This window comes from Pecten maximus, chromosome 10 (assembly GCF_902652985.1).
Source record: "Pecten maximus chromosome 10, xPecMax1.1, whole genome shotgun sequence".
NCBI classification, from domain to species: domain Eukaryota; kingdom Metazoa; phylum Mollusca; class Bivalvia; order Pectinida; family Pectinidae; genus Pecten; species Pecten maximus.
Genome location: NC_047024.1, coordinates 44,540,449 through 44,554,159, shown reverse-complemented (window position 1 = coordinate 44,554,159; position 13,711 = coordinate 44,540,449).

Below are 13,711 nucleotides of genomic sequence, written 5' to 3'. Positions count from 1 at the left end.
ATGATAGATAATATTTAATGATGGTAGATACAAATTTGACAGGGATACAGTAGATAATATTCAATTGGATGGATAAATATTTTACAAGGATACAGATAATATATCATATCAAGAAACATACTTAATCATATACACATTAAGTTAGAGTATTGCTATGTGCATATTCAGTACAGAACACACGTAGTATATATGTAGCAGTCACACTGGGTTGGACTAATCATCGATTCTCTGCTCAATTTCAGGCAAAAGGTTGCTATCGGTTTGTGTCTGTCTCGCCCGAACATATCAAAATCCAAGCTGATTTAGTTTTGTGATATGAAAATTTGCCAACTGCTATTTAAATCGTCATGAGTCCGAATTTCATAATTGTTATACCGTGTAAAATATATAGTATAACATTGTATTCAGAAGTAATTATTATCATTAAAGCATCACATAAGCTGTCACACACATCTTACTTTCACTTTCGTACAAATACTGGTTGTCTTTTTTTGGTTAAATTTCCAAATATTACTTTAAACAAAAACCTTTTGCTAATGACGCATTTCTTTACGGATCAATAATTCTAAAAACGAAGGAGCCGACCCCCAGATGTGTTTAGGGGTTAGTTTGGTCATGTATCTTTAAGGGACCTTATTCTTCTCCGATACTAGGGGATGAATACCAGCAATATTCAGCGTGAAGCATTATTTAAGATAGAGAGAAAATTGTACAATCAAAGGGGCTGACCCGCGGGGAGCGCGAAGGGTGTGGCCAAAGGAATAATTTGGCTATATTGCGTTAAGCGGCTTCTCTCATTAAGTGACTACTTATATACACCCATAAAATACTTATCTTCATTCATAAAATATTCATCTTCCATCATGATGAACTTATCTAGACCCATAATATACTCATCTTCCTCTTTAAAATACTTTTTTTCCATCATAAAATATTCATCTACCCCAAACATTCTTGTCTTCCCCCATAAAATTCTCATTAACCCTCTACCTTCATAAAATACTCTAAACCCATAAAATACTCTAAACCCATAAAATACTCTAAACCCATAAAATACTCTAAACCCATAAAATACTCTAAACCCATAAAATACTCTAAACCCATAAAATACGCATTTATCATCATAAAAACCTTTTCTATATTTTATATATTATAAATTGCTTATCTATCCCAATATAAATTATCTAATCCCCCTCCCCCATAAAATATTCATCTCATACTTATCTAGAACCAAACAATACATTTCTACCGTCATAAAATACTCATCTACTCTCATACTTATCTAGAACCAAACAATACATTTCTACCGTCATAAAATACTCATCTACCCACATAAAATAACTTATATTCTCTCATAAAATCCCATGTACCTTCTTAAAATATTTATCTTTCCTCATAAAATACTATCTAGACCCATGAAATACTATCTAGACCCATGAAATACTTTCTAGACCCATAAAATACTCTCTAGACCCATGAAATACTATCTAGACCCATGAAATACTCATTTAAAATACTTCTCTATCACTTTTAAATATACATCTACTTTCAAAGATCACTTATATATTCCCGTTAAATTCTCATCTAACGCCATAAAATACTCATTTACCCTCATACAATACTTATAAAGACCCATAAACTACTTATCTAACCACATAAACTACTGATATACTCTCATCAATTACATGTCTACCTCCGTTTACTATTCATCTACACTCCATAAAATAATTATCTAGAACAATGAAATACCAATTTATTCTCATAAAAATGCTTATCTAACCAGACAATATCCAGATCTAGGATTCAGACTACGGCATTGTAAAATCCAGGTTGACATACAGACTAAAGAATCAGACCACGTTACCGTGAAATGCTGGTATACATCCAGTCTCAGGGATCAGATCGTGTAACCGTTAAATCCTGTCCTACATCAAGTTTTAGGACTCAGAACGTGTAACCATTGAATCCTGTCCTACATCCAGTTTTAGGAATCAGATCGTTTAACCGTGAAATCATGTCCTACATCCAGTTTTAGGAATCAGATCGTTTAACCGTGAAATCATGTCCTACATCCAACCTAAGGAATCAGACCACCTTACCTGGCTTACATGTATATCCATAACTAGGAATCAATGTACATTGCCATAGAAATTCTGTCTTACATTCATTGGTACACCAATTAAATCCGACCCATTGCACTAAATTCATTGCTTTAACGCTGATATAAGATAATGTGATCAGACCGCGGTAACCCTGAAACTCCAGACCTAGGAATCAGATTACGTTACAATATAATCCAGGAAAACGCCTAGGTATAATAATAACCAGGCCACATAATCTAGGAATCTATACATAGGATGTTGTAATCAGACTACATTACCGTGAAATCCTTGGTTACATCCATACCTAGGATATTGTAATCAGACTACGTTACCGTGAAATCCTTGGTTACATCCATACATAGGATGTTGTAATCAGACTACATTACCGTGAAATCCTTGGTTACAACCATACCTTGGATGTTGTAATCAGACTACGTTACCGTGAAATCCTTGGTTACATCCATACATAGGATGTTGTAATCAGACTACATTACCGTGAAATCCTTGGTTACATCCACACCTAGGATGTTGTAATCAGACTACATTACCGTGAAATCCTTGGTTACATCCATACCTAGGATGTTGTAATCAGACTACGTTACCGTGAAATCCTTGGTTACATCCATACATAGGATGTTGTAATCAGACTACATTACCGTGAAATCCTTGGTTACATCCATACCTAGGATGATGTAATCAGACTACATTACCGTGAAATCCTTGGTTACATCCATACCTAGGATGTTGTAATCAGACTACGTTACCGTGAAATCCTTGGTTACATCCATACCTAGGATGTTGTAATCAGACTACATTACCGTGAAATCCTTGGTTACATCCATACCTAGGATGTTGTAATCAGACTACGTTACCGTGAAATCCTTGGTTACATCCATACATAGGATGTTGTAATCAGACTACATTACCGTGAAATCCTTGGTTACATCCACACCTAGGATGTTGTAATCAGACTACATTACCGTGAAATCCTTGGTTACATCCATACCTAGGATGTTGTAATCAGACTACGTTACCGTGAAATCCTTGGTTACATCCATACATAGGATGTTGTAATCAGACTACATTACCGTGAAATCCTTGGTTACATCCATACCTAGGATGATGTAATCAGACTACATTACCGTGAAATCCTTGGTTACATCCATACCTAGGATGTTGTAATCAGACTACGTTACCGTGAAATCCTTGGTTACATCCATACCTAGGATGTTGTAATCAGACTACATTACCGTGAAATCCTTGGTTACATCCATACCTAGGATGGTGTAATCAGACTACATTACCGTGAAATCCTTGGTTACATCCATGCATAGGATGTTGTAATCAGACTACGTTACCGTGAAATCCTTGGATACATCCATACCTAGGATGTTGTAATCAGACTACGTTACCGTGAAATCCTTGGTTACATCCATACCTAGGATGTTGTAATCAGACTACATTACCGTGAAATCCTTGGTTACATCCATACCTAGGATGTTGTAATCAAACTACATTACCGTGAAATCCTTGGTTACATCCATACCTAGGATGGTGTAATCAGACTACATTACCGTGAAATCCTTGGTTACATCCATACATAGGATGTTGTAATCAGACTACGTTACCGTGAAATCCTTGGTTACATCCATACCTAGGATGTTGTAATCAGACTACGTTACCGTGAAATCCTTGGTTACATCCATACCTAGGATGTTGTAATCAGACTACATTACCGTGAAATCCTTGGTTACATCCATACCTAGGATGGTGTAATCAGACTACATTACCGTGAAATCCTTGGTTACATCCATACCTAGGATGTTGTAATCAGACTACGTTACCGTGAAATCCTTGGTTACATCCATACCTAGGATGTTGTAATCAGACTACATTACCGTGAAATCCTTGGTTACATCCATACCTAGGATGTTGTAATCAGACTACGTTACCGTGAAATCCTTGGTTACATCCATACATAGGATGTTGTAATCAGACTACATTACCGTGAAATCCTTGGTTACATCCATACCTAGGATGTTGTAATCAGACTACGTTACCGTGAAATCCTTGGTTACATCCATACCTAGGATGTTGTAATCAGACTACATTACCGTGAAATCCTTGGTTACATCCATACCTAGGATGTTGTAATCAGACTACGTTACCGTGAAATCCTTGGTTACATCCATACATAGGATGGTGTAATCAGACTACGTTACCGTGAAATCCTTGGTTACATCCATACCTAGGATGTTGTAATCAGACTACATTACCGTGAAATCCTTGGTTACATCCATACCTAGGATGTTGTAATCAGACTACGTTACCGTGAAATCCTTGGTTACATCCATACCTAGGATGTTGTAATCAGACTACATTACCGTGAAATCCTTGGTTACATCCATACCTAGGATGTTGTAATCAGACTACGTTACCGTGAAATCCTTGGTTACATCCATACATAGGATGGTGTAATCAGACTACATTACCGTGAAATCCTTGGTTACATCCATACATAGGATGTTGTAATCAGACTACGTTACCGTGAAATCCTTGGTTACATCCATACCTAGGATGTTGTAATCAGACTACGTTACCGTGAAATCCTTGGTTACATCCATACCTAGGATGGTGTAATCAGACTACGTTACCGTGAAATCCTTGGTTACATCCATACCTAGGATGGTGTAATCAGACTACATTACCGTGAAATCCTTGGTTACATCCATACCTAGGATGTTGTAATCAGACTACGTTACCGTGAAATCCTTGGTTACATCCATACATAGGATGGTGTAATCAGACAACGTTACCGTGAAATCCTTGGTTACATCCATACCTAGGATGTTGTAATCAGACTACATTACCGTGAAATCCTTGGTTACATCCATACATAGGATGTTGTAATCAGACTACATTACCGTGAAATCCTTGGTTACATCCACACCTAGGATGTTGTAATCAGACTACATTACCGTGAAATCCTTGGTTACATCCATACCTAGGATGTTGTAATCAGACTACGTTACCGTGAAATCCTTGGTTACATCCATACATAGGATGTTGTAATCAGACTACATTACCGTGAAATCCTTGGTTACATCCATACCTAGGATGATGTAATCAGACTACATTACCGTGAAATCCTTGGTTACATCCATACCTAGGATGTTGTAATCAGACTACGTTACCGTGAAATCCTTGGTTACATCCATACCTAGGATGTTGTAATCAGACTACATTACCGTGAAATCCTTGGTTACATCCATACCTAGGATGGTGTAATCAGACTACATTACCGTGAAATCCTTGGTTACATCCATGCATAGGATGTTGTAATCAGACTACGTTACCGTGAAATCCTTGGATACATCCATACCTAGGATGTTGTAATCAGACTACGTTACCGTGAAATCCTTGGTTACATCCATACCTAGGATGTTGTAATCAGACTACATTACCGTGAAATCCTTGGTTACATCCATACCTAGGATGTTGTAATCAAACTACATTACCGTGAAATCCTTGGTTACATCCATACCTAGGATGGTGTAATCAGACTACATTACCGTGAAATCCTTGGTTACATCCATACATAGGATGTTGTAATCAGACTACGTTACCGTGAAATCCTTGGTTACATCCATACCTAGGATGTTGTAATCAGACTACGTTACCGTGAAATCCTTGGTTACATCCATACCTAGGATGTTGTAATCAGACTACATTACCGTGAAATCCTTGGTTACATCCATACCTAGGATGGTGTAATCAGACTACATTACCGTGAAATCCTTGGTTACATCCATACCTAGGATGTTGTAATCAGACTACGTTACCGTGAAATCCTTGGTTACATCCATACCTAGGATGTTGTAATCAGACTACTTACCGTGAAATCCTTGGTTACATCCATACCTAGGATGTTGTAATCAGACTACGTTACCGTGAAATCCTTGGTTACATCCATACCTAGGATGTTGTAATCAGACTACATTACCGTGAAATCCTTGGTTACATCCATACCTAGGATGTTGTAATCAGACTACAGTTACCGTGAAATCCTTGGTTACATCCATACCTAGGATGTTGTAATCAGACTACGTTACCGTGAAATCCTTGGTTACATCCATACCTAGGATGTTGTAATCAGACTACATTACCGTGAAATCCTTGGTTACATCCATACCTAGGATGTTGTAATCAGACTACGTTACCGTGAAATCCTTGGTTACATCCATACCTAGGATGTTGTAATCAGACTACATTACCGTGAAATCCTTGGTTACATCCATACCTAGGATGTTGTAATCAGACTACGTTACCGTGAAATCCTTGGTTACATCCATACCTAGGATGTTGTAATCAGACTACATTACCGTGAAATCCTTGGTTACATCCATACCTAGGATGTTGTAATCAGACTACGTTACCGTGAAATCCTTGGTTACATCCATACCTAGGATGTTGTAATCAGACTACGTTACCGTGAAATCCTTGGTTACATCCATACCTAGGATGTTGTAATCAGACTACGTTACCGTGAAATCCTTGGTTACATCCATACCTAGGATGTTGTAATCAGACTACATTACCGTGAAATCCTTGGTTACATCCATACATAGGATGGTGTAATCAGACTACGTTACCGTGAAATCCTTGGTTACATCCATACATAGGATGTTGTAATCAGACTACATTACCGTGAAATCCTTGGTTACATCCATACATAGGATGTTGTAATCAGACTACATTACCGTGAAATCCTTGGTTACATCCATACCTAGGATGTTGTAATCAGACTACATTACCGTGAAATCCTTGGTTACATCCATACCTAGGATGTTGTAATCAGACTACATTACCGTGAACTCCTTGGTTACATCCATACATAGGATGTTGTAATCAGACAACGTTACCGTGAAATCCTTGGTTACATCCATACCTAGGATGTTGTAATCAGACTACGTTACCGTGAAATCCTTGGTTACATCCATACCTATGATGGTGTAATCAGACTACATTACTGTGAAATCCTTGGTTACATCCATACATAGGATGTTGTAATCAGACTACATTACCGTGAAATCCTTGGTTACATCCATACCTAGGATGTTGTAATCAGACTACATTACCGTGAAATCCTTGGTTACATCCATACATAGGATGTTGTAATCAGACTACGTTACCGTGAAATCCTTGGTTACATCCATACCTAGGATGTTGTAATCAGACTACGTTACCGTGAAATCCTTGGTTACATCCATACCTAGGATGTTGTAATCAGACTACATTACCGTGAAATCCTTGGTTACATCCATACCTAGGATGTTGTAATCAAACTACATTACCGTGAAATCCTTGGTTACATCCATACCTAGGATGTTGTAATCAGACTACATTACCGTGAAATCCTTGGTTACATCCATACATAGGATGTTGTAATCAGACTACGTTACCGTGAAATCCTTGGTTACATCCATACCTAGGATGTTGTAATCAGACTACGTTACCGTGAAATCCTTGGTTACATCCATACCTAGGATGTTGTAATCAGACTACATTACCGTGAAATCCTTGGTTACATCCATACCTAGGATGTTGTAATCAGACTACGTTACCGTGAAATCCTTGGTTACATCCATACATAGGATGTTGTAATCAGACTACATTACCGTGAAATCCTTGGTTACATCCATACCTAGGATGTTGTAATCAGACTACAGTTACCGTGAAATCCTTGGTTACATCCATACCTAGGATGTTGTAATCAGACTACGTTACCGTGAAATCCTTGGTTACATCCATACCTAGGATGTTGTAATCAGACTACAGTTACCGTGAAATCCTTGGTTACATCCATACCTAGGATGTTGTAATCAGACTACATTACCGTGAAATCCTTGGTTACATCCATACCTAGGATGTTGTAATCAGACTACGTTACCGTGAAATCCTTGGTTACATCCATACCTAGGATGGTGTAATCAGACTACGTTACCGTGAAATCCTTGGTTACATCCATACCTAGGATGTTGTAATCAGACTACATTACCGTGAAATCCTTGGTTACATCCATACCTAGGATGTTGTAATCAGACTACGTTACCGTGAAATCCTTGGTTACATCCATACCTAGGATGTTGTAATCAGACTACATTACCGTGAAATCCTTGGTTACATCCATACCTAGGATGTTGTAATCAGACTACATTACCGTGAAATCCTTGGTTACATCCATACCTAGGATGTTGTAATCAGACTACGTTACCGTGAAATCCTTGGTTACATCCATACCTAGGATGTTGTAATCAGACTACGTTACCGTGAAATCCTTGGTTACATCCATACCTAGGATGTTGTAATCAGACTACATTACCGTGAAATCCTTGGTTACATCCATACCTAGGATGTTGTAATCAGACTACATTACCGTGAAATCCTTGGTTACATCCATACATAGGATGTTGTAATCAGACTACGTTACCGTGAAATCCTTGGTTACATCCATACCTAGGATGTTGTAATCAGACTACATTACCGTGAAATCCTTGGTTACATCCATACCTAGGATGTTGTAATCAGACTACATTACCGTGAAATCCTTGGTTACATCCATACCTAGGATGTTGTAATCAGACTACATTACCGTGAAATCCTTGGTTACATCCATACCTAGGATGTTGTAATCAGACTACGTTACCGTGAAATCCTTGGTTACATCCATACCTAGGATGTTGTAATCAGACTACATTACCGTGAAATCCTTGGTTACATCCATACCTAGGATGTTGTAATCAGACTACGTTACCGTGAAATCCTTGGTTACATCCATACATAGGATGGTGTAATCAGACAACGTTACCGTGAAATCCTTGGTTACATCCATACCTAGGATGTTGTAATCAGACTACATTACCGTGAAATCCTTGGTTACATCCATACCTAGGATGTTGTAATCAGACTACGTTACCGTGAAATCCTTGGTTACATCCATACCTAGGATGTTGTAATCAGACTACATTACCGTGAAATCCTTGGTTACATCCATACCTAGGATGTTGTAATCAGACTACGTTACCGTGAAATCCTTGGTTACATCCATACATAGGATGGTGTAATCAGACTACATTACCGTGAAATCCTTGGTTACATCCATACATAGGATGTTGTAATCAGACTACGTTACCGTGAAATCCTTGGTTACATCCATACCTAGGATGTTGTAATCAGACTACGTTACCGTGAAATCCTTGGTTACATCCATACCTAGGATGGTGTAATCAGACTACGTTACCGTGAAATCCTTGGTTACATCCATACCTAGGATGGTGTAATCAGACTACATTACCGTGAAATCCTTGGTTACATCCATACCTAGGATGTTGTAATCAGACTACGTTACCGTGAAATCCTTGGTTACATCCATACATAGGATGGTGTAATCAGACAACGTTACCGTGAAATCCTTGGTTACATCCATACCTAGGATGTTGTAATCAGACTACATTACCGTGAAATCCTTGGTTACATCCATACCTAGGATGTTGTAATCAGACTACGTTACCGTGAAATCCTTGGTTACATCCATACCTAGGATGTTGTAATCAGACTACATTACCGTGAAATCCTTGGTTACATCCATACCTAGGATGTTGTAATCAGACTACGTTACCGTGAAATCCTTGGTTACATCCATACCTAGGATGTTGTAATCAGACTACATTACCGTGAAATCCTTGGTTACATCCATACCTAGGATGTTGTAATCAGACTACGTTACCGTGAAATCCTTGGTTACATCCATACCTAGGATGTTGTAATCAGACTACGTTATTGTGAAATCCTTGGTTACATCCATACCTAGGATGTTGTAATCAGACTACATTACCGTGAAATCCTTGGTTACATCCATACCTAGGATGTTGTAATCAGACTACGTTACCGTGAAATCCTTGGTTACATCCATACATAGGATGGTGTAATCAGACAACGTTACCGTGAAATCCTTGGTTACATCCATACCTAGGATGTTGTAATCAGACTACATTACCGTGAAATCCTTGGTTACATCCATACCTAGGATGTTGTAATCAGACTACATTACCGTGAAATCCTTGGTTACATCCATACCTAGGATGTTGTAATCAGACTACGTTACCGTGAAATCCTTGGTTACATCCATACATAGGATGTTGTAATCAGACTACATTACCGTGAAATCCTTGGTTACATCCATACATAGGATGTTGTAATCAGACTACATTACCGTGAAATCCTTGGTTACATCCATACCTAGGATGTTGTAATCAGACTACATTACCGTGAAATCCTTGGTTACATCCATACCTAGGATGTTGTAATCAGACTACATTACCGTGAACTCCTTGGTTACATCCATACATAGGATGTTGTAATCAGACAACGTTACCGTGAAATCCTTGGTTACATCCATACCTAGGATGTTGTAATCAGACTACGTTACCGTGAAATCCTTGGTTACATCCATACCTATGATGGTGTAATCAGACTACATTACTGTGAAATCCTTGGTTACATCCATACATAGGATGTTGTAATCAGACTACATTACCGTGAAATCCTTGGTTACATCCATACCTAGGATGTTGTAATCAGACTACATTACCGTGAAATCCTTGGTTACATCCATACATAGGATGTTGTAATCAGACTACGTTACCGTGAAATCCTTGGTTACATCCATACCTAGGATGTTGTAATCAGACTACGTTACCGTGAAATCCTTGGTTACATCCATACCTAGGATGTTGTAATCAGACTACATTACCGTGAAATCCTTGGTTACATCCATACATAGGATGTTGTAATCAGACTACATTACCGTGAAATCCTTGGTTACATCCATACCTAGGATGTTGTAATCAGACTACATTACCGTGAAATCCTTGGTTACATCCATACCTAGGACGGTGTAATCAGACTACATTACCGTGAAATCCTTGGTTACATCCATACATAGGATGTTGTAATCAGACTACATTACCGTGAAATCCTTGGTTACATCCATACCTAGGATGTTGTAATCAGACTACGTTACCGTGAAATCCTTGGTTACATCCATACCTAGGATGTTGTAATCAGACTACATTACCGTGAAATCCTTGGTTACATCCATACCTAGGATGTTGTAATCAGACTACGTTACCGTGAAATCCTTGGTTACATCCATACCTAGGATGTTGTAATCAGACTACATTACCGTGAAATCCTTGGTTACATCCATACCTAGGATGTTGTAATCAGACTACGTTACCGTGAAATCCTTGGTTACATCCATACATAGGATGGTGTAATCAGACTACATTACCGTGAAATCCTTGGTTACATCCATACATAGGATGTTGTAATCAGACTACGTTACCGTGAAATCCTTGGTTACATCCATACCTAGGATGTTGTAATCAGACTACGTTACCGTGAAATCCTTGGTTACATCCATACCTAGGATGGTGTAATCAGACTACGTTACCGTGAAATCCTTGGTTACATCCATACCTAGGATGTTGTAATCAGACTACATTACCGTGAAATCCTTGGTTACATCCATACCTAGGATGGTGTAATCAGACTACATTACCGTGAAATCCTTGGTTACATCCATACCTAGGATGTTGTAATCAGACTACGTTACCGTGAAATCCTTGGTTACATCCATACATAGGATGGTGTAATCAGACAACGTTACCGTGAAATCCTTGGTTACATCCATACCTAGGATGTTGTAATCAGACTACATTACCGTGAAATCCTTGGTTACATCCATACCTAGGATGTTGTAATCAGACTACATTACCGTGAAATCCTTGGTTACATCCATACCTAGGATGTTGTAATCAGACTACATTACCGTGAAATCCTTGGTTACATCCATACCTAGGATGTTGTAATCAGACTACGTTACCGTGAAATCCTTGGTTACATCCATACCTAGGATGGTGTAATCAGACTACATTACCGTGAAATCCTTGGTTACATCCATACCTAGGATGTTGTAATCAGACTACGTTACCGTGAAATCCTTGGTTACATCCATACCTAGGATGTTGTAATCAGACTACGTTACCGTGAAATCCTTGGTTACATCCATACCTAGGATGTTGTAATCAGACTACATTACCGTGAAATCCTTGGTTACATCCATACCTAGGATGTTGTAATCAGACTACGTTACCGTGAAATCCTTGGTTACATCCATACATAGGATGGTGTAATCAGACTACGTTACCGTGAAATCCTTGGTTACATCCATACCTAGGATGTTGTAATCAGACTACATTACCGTGAAATCCTTGGTTACATCCATACCTAGGATGTTGTAATCAGACTACATTACCGTGAAATCCTTGGTTACATCCATACCTAGGATGTTGTAATCAGACTACGTTACCGTGAAATCCTTGGTTACATCCATACATAGGATGTTGTAATCAGACTACATTACCGTGAAATCCTTGGTTACATCCATACATAGGATGTTGTAATCAGACTACATTACCGTGAAATCCTTGGTTACATCCATACCTAGGATGTTGTAATCAGACTACATTACCGTGAAATCCTTGGTTACATCCATACCTAGGATGTTGTAATCAGACTACATTACCGTGAAATCCTTGGTTACATCCATACATAGGATGTTGTAATCAGACAACGTTACCGTGAAATCCTTGGTTACATCCATACCTAGGATGTTGTAATCAGACTACGTTACCGTGAAATCCTTGGTTACATCCATACCTATGATGGTGTAATCAGACTACATTACCTGTGAAATCCTTGGTTACATCCATACATAGGATGTTGTAATCAGACTACATTACCGTGAAATCCTTGGTTACATCCATACCTAGGATGTTGTAATCAGACTACATTACCGTGAAATCCTTGGTTACATCCATACCTAGGATGTTGTAATCAGACAACGTTACCGTGAAATCCTTGGTTACATCCATACCTAGGATGTTGTAATCAGACTACGTTACCGTGAAATCCTTGGTTACATCCATACCTAGGATGTTGTAATCAGACTACATTACCGTGAAATCCTTGGTTACATCCATACCTAGGATCTTGTAATCAGACTACGTTACCGTGAAATCCTTGGTTACATCCATACCTAGGATGTTGTAATCAGACTACATTACCGTGAAATCCTTGGTTAACATCCATACATAGGATGGTGTAATCAGACTACATTACCGTGAACTCCTTGGTTACATCCATACATAGGATGTTGTAATCAGAATACGTTACAGTGAAATCCTTGGTTACATCCATACATAGGATGTTGTAATCAGACTACGTTACCGTGAAATCCTTGGTTACATCCATACCTAGGATGTTGTAATCAGACTACATTACCGTGAAATCCTTGGTTACATCCATACCTAGGATGTTGTAATCAGACTACATTACCGTGAAATCCTTGGTTACATCCATACCTAGGATGGTGTAATCAGACTACATTACCGTGAAATCCTTGGTTACATCCATACATAGGATGTTGTAATCAGACTACGTTACCGTGAAATCCTTGGTTACATCCATACCTAGGATGTTGTAAT